General features: G+C 37.6%; 1 protein-coding gene across 7 annotated transcripts in view; it reads right to left on the bottom strand.

The window, feature by feature from the left end:
- Positions 1 to 7,206, bottom strand: part of SIPA1L1 (signal induced proliferation associated 1 like 1) — a 413,451-nt gene that overhangs the window by 280,531 nt on the left and 125,714 nt on the right. For all 7 annotated transcript variants that reach the window (XM_006167962.3, XM_006167963.3, XM_006167964.3 and 4 more), the window contains one exon: positions 2,562 to 2,632. The gene's annotated coding sequence lies outside the window, so the exon portion shown is untranslated. The remainder of the gene's footprint in view (positions 1 to 2,561; positions 2,633 to 7,206) is intronic.

Genomic DNA, 7,206 nt, shown 5'->3' with positions numbered 1-7,206 from the left:
ATCTATTCAATGACTGCAGTAGGATATGTAGCCCCAGCTAGGTGCTACTTTATAGGATGCGTAAAGTTAGACTTGTGTTCATGGAAATGTGTGTGTCACCTGTGTTTGCTATGAGGGTATTTGGATTGATTAGGGTCTTTGGTGATTCAATAAAATGTGGGGGGAAAACGGTATAGAAAGCAAACACAGATACCAGAGACAGTATGGGAGGAGAGTGGGAGGTGGCAGAGAGTAAGAGATAGGGAACCAAGGACAGGGGAGGGGGGGACAAAACATACAGAAAACAAGAAATGGAAGATCATTTGCTGACAATAACATGTTTGTTGATGTGCTTGATTGAGACAATATACAGTGTACTCTGGATGGAAAATCTCATTTTGTATGTTGCAATGATGTACAGTGAATGAATGCAAATAAATTGAAATTTTAAAAAAAACTAAAATCTTTTTTTAAAAAAGTTAAAAAATATATATACATACCATGCACAGTGTAAGTTAATCTCCACTTAAATTTGGATTTAGGGTGGAAGTTTTGACATTTTAGTAGGCTCATTTCAAAAAACTTCTGCACAAGTTTAATATTGGAATCAATAATTATCTAAATTTTTTCAATTCTCCAGATCGAAAAACAAGGTTTCAGGATGGAAAATACATTTTACTTAGAAAACTAGATTTGGACATTCTCTGTTTCATCTAAAAATAAAAGTTAACTCTTCTACAATAATAAGTCAACATTGTAACGATATAAGCAAAGTCATATAAAATGGCATAGAGTTGCCAATAATTATTAAAAATTTTCAGCCATTATTCCTGAGCTGTGATTTTACATAATTATACATCTGGTTTTGTCTAGACATGTTATTCAGCTGGATTTGTAAAGTATGCCACCCTATCCCACAAATGCTGGCAGACCAATGTATAATAAACATTATCCACAGCAGTATTCTAGGACATGAAATTGATAGGCTGTATTTTTAATATACATGTTGACTACTTATAACAATATTTTCATACACATTGCAAGGTTTTCAAATGCAAATCTAAATAGAAAATGAATGATAGATCAGTTAACGAGTATTTGGGTCTTCCTCATCTAATTTACCAATCTTTTTGCTTTTCAAAAAAAATTTTAAGGCTTTTGCCATAGGGCATGTGCACTCACGGAGAGAGAAAGAGAGAGACAATGAAAAGGAGCGAAAGAAATCACCCCCCAGCATAGATGGCCATAAGGTAATCCCTTCTTCATCTTCCTTTTGGGATTTTGGGTATGCATGCACATGTGCCCAGCATGATTTTCAAACTGGGACTGGGACTGTGACCCAAACTGTGGTTGACCACAGCACCTTAATCACCATACTGCCCTCTCTTCGCTTTTTGGCCCTGTGTAAAGGATCAGTTTGTTGCTATCTATACCCAATGCCCTTGGCAGTTACACCACACAACAATCTGAGATGCTGTTTTATACAAATTAGTACAAGAAATATCTAAATTTTAGGATTCTGCCTCAGAAGACTATTAGAACCTGTTTGGACTGAACTGCCAATTAGAAAATATTATAATGTGAAACAAAACAATTTACTTTTCTCCTTTAGCTGAAAAAATATTTTTTAAGTACTATTAACATACTAGTTAATGAAAAAGTTTTAACTAGATAATGTATCAAACCAACATATTGTAACAGAGAAAAAGTATTAGTGACAGTCAAAAAATATACTCAAGTGTATTATTTTAAGCTAAAAGAAAAATGAATCATACCACCATAATATACAAAGGAAAAGGTATCACAAATACTTGGAAAAAAACAGGAAAGAAAAATCTGACACAGTGGCTCAAGCACTGAAGGCAAACAGATGTGAGTTCAAATCCCAACTTAGCAACGTACAAGCTATGTGACCTTGTAGCAACCATTTAGCCTCATCACTAACATTGAAAATTCATCAACATCTCACAGTATGATTATGAAAATCAAATAAAAATAATAGATGCAGAAGACTTTAGCAAATACCCAAGTACAAATTAAATATTCAATAGTGGAAACTACTATTATTATTGTTAACTTACATTTTTATCGATAAGGATTGGAATTACCAAAAAGCTATAACCAAAGGGAACAAAATTAAATAACAAAGACTATACTAAGGAAAGATTTCTACTTCAGGAACTGTCTCTTGTCATAAAGGCATTGTGTAAACCAACAGAATTTTACATTTTAAACAAGGAATAATGCGGTCTTCAAAAAGCCCATGGAAAGTGCATATTATGAAAAAACTATGGATGGACTTCAAAATTTTTCGCACTAAAATAAACTCATACTTCGATCCATTGTTCCAGGAACTTTTTGAAGTACCTTCACAAAGACAGTAGAAATAAGTAATTTTTCTTCCTCTCTCCTAGTCCAAATAACTGAAGAAAAGAAGTGAGAAAAAATAAAAACTAATTTGAAATCAACTATTATTGGTAATCATTCACTTATCAAACAATGGCACAGGTCAATCAGAGCTAAAGATAAAACTAAGCGATTTCCAAGTAAAGTTACAATACTACACACTCACTTCGTCTTACCTATAAACCAGCTTGTGGTGGTGACATTGCAACGATTTTCTGGGACAGGCTGCAACTATCCGAACAGGTACCTGTTCACGATTAAAACATGAACTTAGTAAAAAGGCATGACATTCCATCATAGTCAATCCTTCATTTGCACCTTCACTTCTGAGTATACCCACATAGTAAGGTCCTACTCTGTGCCAGGCCCTACCAGATATTGATATGACTGTTAACAAAGGTGAGCATTCACAAACGTGTGAAGGTATGACACAGGAAGTCCTGGCTCACACAGGACAGAATTCTGAACCCCCACAGGCGAAGAGCAGACAAAGGGAGCAACTGGGATGACACCAGGTAGCCCATGGCCAGTGCTAAAGGGGCCCATCCTGAAATTTACAGTTTTAGGACACATGCCATTTTATTGATGATGGGTACGTTTCTCTTTTAATTGTATTTATAGTATTCATTTGTTTGATCAATATATTTATTCAGCTACTAAAATACAGCTCTATATGCTATTGCCCTTCAAAAGACATCAATTTCCAGGTGTCTTTATTCTATCTCCTTCTAGAACACTTCCAAGACCAGCTTCTCCAGAAAGTACTGTTTTTTGAGGTTGGGGGAGGTTTGTTGTTATAAGATGCATGCACTCGCTAGAAAGACAGAGACAGAAAGCAAGAAATCACCCTCCACGGGCGATGGCCACACCCCACTGCCTTCTCCATTCTCCTTTCGGGATCTTGAACACATGTACCTTTAAGCCATCGGGTCTGGGATTCAAACCGTGGTCAACTACATGGGAGTCCAGTGACACAGTCACTATGCCAACTGCTGGTGCCCCAGAAAGTACTTTTTTTTTTTTTTTGGAGAGGTTTTTGCCATAGGGCACGTATGCTCACCAGACAGAGACAGACAGAGAGACAGAAAGCGAGAAATCACCCCCCAGGGGGGATGGCCACGCCGCAATCACTTCTCCATTCTCCTCTCGGGATCTTGGGCATGCATGCACACGCGCCCAGCCTGAGTTTTAAGCCACTGGGTCCAGGACACAAACTGCGGTCAACTATATGGGAGTCCAGCGACATAGCCATTACGCTAACTGCTGGTCCCCAGAAAGTACTTTTTTATAGGCTTCTGTTGAAAGTAATCTCATGAATTTCTGTGACACTTGGCCTGTACCTACCTCATGCCATTCTCCCATTCTATCCTGTATTAAGGCTATCTTCTGGTACATTTTAGATGTCCTTAACACTTAAGTGCCTTCAGGACAGGACCTGTGCTTGAACCACCTAGGTGAGGGCTTTGCAGAAGCTACAGGGTTCAAGACAGACATTAAGGCATACCTATTTTTTTCTTTAAGACTGAAGTTAGGCCATAAGTTTCTCTAACTTTACCAGTTGCTGTTAGTATTAAATCTACTAGTATGTCTTTAATCAGGATGCTTGCTTGAAAATGTCTATTTTATATAAGAAAGCATGCCTCTAAAACAACTCTCTCCATATAATTCTGTTTGTTCTTCATGTGAGAGTCAACAACTACCACTCCATTTTTGTACATTACTGGTGTCAAAGACATCTTAAAGTGTGACAGAGAGCTGTTTAATTTAAGATTCAAAATACTATAATTTGTCAACAGTATAATCACAAAATCAGAGTTTTCCATAATGGTTGCACGAATTTACATTCCCACCCACAGTGTAGCAGGGCTCCCTTTTCTCCACATCCTCCAACACTTATTATCCTTGGTCTTTTTAGTAATAGCCATTCTAACAGGTGTGAGTCTTGAGGTTCATTGTAGTTTAACTTGCATTTCTCTGATAATTTCTCAAATATTTTAAGAATGAAAACTGTTATGGCTCACTGTTGAACTGGGTAGAACCATAAATTACTGCATATTATTTCCGGATTCCCTGGGTCAAAATATCTGCTTAACAATGCTGGGAACTGTGCAATGAAACCTAAAAAACCTTTCCGACAACAATGTTTAAGAAATCTTGGTATTCATTAGCTAACTGAACACTTAAACTATATGGAAAATTTGGCTACTCAAAACAACTCATTTCTCCGAAGGTTTGCTTTATTAGGAGACTCATCTTCTTGCGAAGATCTTAGAACATTTTACATAAATGGGTACAGAGACTTAAAGAACACACTCTCTTGCTACAATTCTTTTTATACAGAGAAATAAATTAAATCTATTGTAGCAGTATATTGGTGATCAAAAAACTCAATAAAGCCTCCACATAGAAATAGGACAAAATTTAAAACCAAACAAAAAGTTACATATATGCATTTAGTTCTAAATGTAGAGAAGAATTACGTAAGGATATTTAAGAAAATGTAGTTACAAGTGCACAGAAAAATTATATAAGAGTATATGGCAAAATGCTAAATATCTGAGTTTAGGATTTGGGATAATTTTTACTTAAAGTTTCTTTTATTGCTCAAGCTGCTTATGATAAACGTATATCATTTTTAGGATTAGGGAACCAGCAGTTAGCGTAATGGCTATGTCGCTGGACTCCCACATAGTCGACCGTGGTTCGCGTCCCGGACCCAGTGGCTTAAAACTCACGCCAGGCACGTGTGCGTGCGTGCCCAAGATCCCGAGAGGAGACTGGAGGAGAAGGGACTGCAGCATGACCATCCCCCCTGGGGGGTGATTTCTCACTTTCTGTCTCTCTATCTCTCTCTGTCTTTCTGGCAAGCGCACGCACCCTATACCGAAAACCTCTCAAAAAAAAAAAAAAAAAGATTAAAAAATAAACTAAAAATTCTGAGAGAAATACAGTCCTCAGTCAATAGTTAAGACAGTGGATATCTTCTTCCTGATACACAGAACAAGTTAAATTGGTAGGAGAACATTTTCTCAATTTTAATAATTTTCTTCAATGTTTGGCACCTGCCACAGTTAATCTGCTAGCAAATACCAACAAACCACACACAGCAAAAGACACAGGAAACTGGCAAACATATGGAAAGATCATGGTTCGCTGAGGCAGTTTCCCTACCCACCTCCAAGCCTGAACCAGCAGGTGTGATTTTACATCACATACATATAACCAGAGTCATTTTCTGCTAGTAAAATAATTCTTAGTTCCCAAGATAGAATTAAATATATCAATATTTCATGACTTCTGATTAAAATCACCAGGTGCTTTTTATTATGTGAACAAAAATAAGGATCCAGAGACCTCCCTATCATCATAATATGACCGACATCAATCACATCAAATGAGGGGGATTTCTTTTTTGGTACCTTTCTATTGTCCAAATTGGCCAAAATTAACTTCTATTATTTATCTAGTTGGCTAAAAGAAGTCTTTTAAAATCAACACAAAGGAATAGAAAACAATTTGACTTTATCTGACAATTCTATTATTGTACCAAATAGCACATGGGAGGCTGGGTTCTATCTTTGGCCCAACATAAAGGCAGGAGCAGTGGTGTGCACTTATAATCACAGTGACTCAGGAGGCCGAGGCAGAGGATAGCAAGCTCAAGGCTAGCCCAGGCAGCACAGGGAACCCCAAATCCCATCTACAACAGCTAAGCATGGTGGCACACACTTACAGCCCCAGTTGGCAGGCTGAGGCAGGAAGACGTGGCAGGGAGAGCCTATTATACCAACCAGAATTTTACATTTAAGCGAGAATTATGCTAAGCAATATTAATATCAAATGCATCTTCCACATGAGTGCATGTATACTTAAAAAATTAACCACCAGTAAACCAATCTGAGGGGACTGTCCAATCTCTCTTGCTCTTCACACCAATTCTACCAGGCAAAAACCAGACTTTGATTCAAAATAAAATTCCCAAGGATGAAACAGAGATCTGTGTAGGTAAACAGGATTAACTTCCAGCTCTGGCTGATAACTTCTTTCATCTCAAAAAAAGAAGGGATAGGAGAAAACTGCTTATCTTCCTTAATATATGAAATAGACACTCAGCAACAAATATCTTCTCAAAAGGAAAAAAAAAATTATCTTGATTCTAAGACTCTCACAAGAGCTCACACAACTGAAAATCCCCTACCTATCAGGGAACATGGAGAAGGTCACAATTTTGAAAAAACAAAGTTTCTTTTTCCTTTCTCTTCCACTTTCCAACAACAGAAGCCAAAAGTTCCTACTCTGATTTTCAGAGTACATTTTCTTTCTAACTTAAGATCAGGAAAACTGTGAGTGAAGCCATGAGATTGTATGCTGTCTTCCACAAATTGCAATTATTTCATATGAACATTTTTTCCAAAATAAAACAAATGCCCATTTAAAAATTCTTATCACAAATATCTGACACGTAAAGTAGGCATCTGCCAGCTTTCATTCAATCATCTGACTCCAGGTACTCACTGGGACCATAATGGAGGTAACCTTCCATGTTTGGGAAGTGGCTCTTACAGGTACAACAAGAAGCACCAGTAGCTCCCATCCTGGGCTTATTGTGCCAAGGACCAAATGATCAACTTCGTAATCTTCCAAAGTTATAAGTATCACACATGATTCCCTCATTTGATATTAGAAGTCCAAATTCACAGCTCATTGGGGAAGGAGGGGGTCTAAAGAGTCCACCTGTGTTTCTTGAGTGGAACATGGAGTGACAGCATATCCCAGCTGGGCCTGGATCAGAAGTGCCCAGTGTCAACACCACCCTCCAGA

The sequence above is a fragment of the Tupaia chinensis genome, unplaced genomic scaffold (genome assembly GCF_000334495.1).
Source record: "Tupaia chinensis unplaced genomic scaffold, TupChi_1.0 Scaffold145367_1, whole genome shotgun sequence".
Classification (NCBI taxonomy): Eukaryota; Metazoa; Chordata; class Mammalia; order Scandentia; family Tupaiidae; genus Tupaia; species Tupaia belangeri.
This window is presented reverse-complemented; position numbering and strand designations above follow the sequence as displayed.